The sequence below is a fragment of the Fukomys damarensis genome, unplaced genomic scaffold, assembly GCF_012274545.1.
Source record: "Fukomys damarensis isolate Sample0158 unplaced genomic scaffold, DMR_v1.0_HiC HiC_scaffold_38, whole genome shotgun sequence".
NCBI classification, from domain to species: domain Eukaryota; kingdom Metazoa; phylum Chordata; class Mammalia; order Rodentia; family Bathyergidae; genus Fukomys; species Fukomys damarensis.
In genome coordinates, this window is record NW_022900950.1 from 67,737,226 (window position 1) to 67,739,081 (window position 1,856).

The 1,856-nt window shown below is 43.0% G+C and overlaps 1 pseudogene; it reads right to left on the reverse strand.

The window, feature by feature from the left end:
• Positions 1 to 324: 324 nt before the first annotated feature.
• The window catches only part of LOC104853961, a 23,024-nt pseudogene continuing 21,492 nt past the window's right edge, over positions 325 to 1,856 (reverse strand).

Sequence of the window (1,856 nt, forward strand, 5' to 3'; positions counted from 1 at the left end):
TTGGTTCTCCAAGCACTGCACCTCGAGGCACCTGGAGAAGTAATTCAAACCTCTCTGGGCCCTCCAGGGTGGGATGTCCCACAGTTCTGGGCTTACACGGATGCCCAGATAGATAGCAATTTTTGGAAAATAAGAATATTTCTTACCATGCTTCTTGTGACAGGTAAGCTGTACTGTAAAGTTGACTGGCTTGGAGTGAAGCACACTCTGGCTGTGTTTGGAAGGGTCATGGAGGTGTGACTTTGGTAACCTGGAGTCCCAGGCCTCCTCATCTGTGGTGCTGTTCCTCACTCTGTTTTCCATGAACTGAGCCACTTTGCTGTGCTATGCCTTTTCATTATGATATTTCTGCACTGGGGACATCCCAACATGAACCGAATCCTTTGAAACCATGAGCCAATAAATCTCTCCAGCAGGGGAAAATGAGATTAGATGAGATGAGGTGGCTGTGGTCTGTCCAGGGCTGAATCTGATCCTTTGAAAGGCTCTTCCTTTAAAATCTTTATCTTTTTTTTTAAAGTTTCATCTTTGGTTCCAATGGCTGGATTAAAAAAAATCAGGAAACTGTGAATATAAAGTCAAGTGACTGAAGAAAGATTCTTTCAAGGTTGATTCTGTTGTTTGTGGAAGTAGATAACATAGACATTGCTCCTTTTAGTGTCCCCACAAGAAATTAATAAATGATCTTCTGATAAAAAGAGTGCAAATAAGCATAAGTGAACTGAATTGAGAGGAAAGCAGGTAAGAGTTATGACAGAAAAAAAAGAATAAGTGACAGAACAGAAAGCCAAACTCCACAACGTTGTGTCTTTGTCTTCTAGATCTTGTGCTTTCATAACCCTGGCCTGCCGTGGGATGGAGGCATTAGGAAGACTGTCTGAAGCAGCAGAGTAAAGGCGTCGTGGAAGTGCACTTCTTTGGTGTACATGTGGTTTGGGGTAGTGTTGTATGAGTAGGGCTGCCTGTACTTCACACAACTGCCGGTGTTGGATGACTACCATATGCCACATGTTGGCGGGGCTGGGAGTAACTGAAGACATAGTTGCTGACTATATGGAAATGGATATCTATTGAAGAAGCAGACAGAGAACACAGATCCATTACACACCCCAAGGGATGGCAAGTGTTACAATGAGCACAGGCAGAGCAAGGGGAAACCATAAGGCAGAGGCACTGGTTTAAGACAGCTGGAAGTTCTTTGAGGGCTTTATTCTGTGACCATTCAAATGGTTCTGGGAATAGAGATTTTTTTCCTCAACTAGAACACAAAAATGCTTCCTGAGCTACTAACCCTAATTCAGAAGAAGGACTTGAGATGCAAAATGGTGGAGACAGAGTCCTACAAGAGAAAGGAGGCATTTTTCAGCTGAAGTAGACAAGGTAATCTGGGGTGCTGACTAAGGCTCTGACTGATTTTTTTCTGAAGGGAACGTTCCTATTCCACAAGCCCCAGACTGGGAAAAGCTTACCTTTCCTTGGTCGCCTATTTTTCTCTAGCCCATTTCCTTCCTGGCTGTTCTCCAACAGTTCTGACCTGTTCACTAAATGCTGAGTGAAGTCCTGCTTGTTTGGGAGACTCAGCAAGCCCATTTGTAAAATGAAGATAGCACACCTGCATTTGTCTCCTTGATAGATGATGAAAATAAAGACAAAGTCATTTCTGAAAGTTCTTTTTTTTTGGTACTGGGGATTGAACTCGGGTCCTTGTGTTTGCAAGCCAGGCCACCGAACCGCTGAGCTAAGTCCCCAGCCCAGATTTCTGAAAGTTCTGACAGTGAAAAATGCTATGAAAATGTGTTGCATTAATAGAGTAATTATTATTATCAATGACAATAATGAGATTCACTTATGCAAGC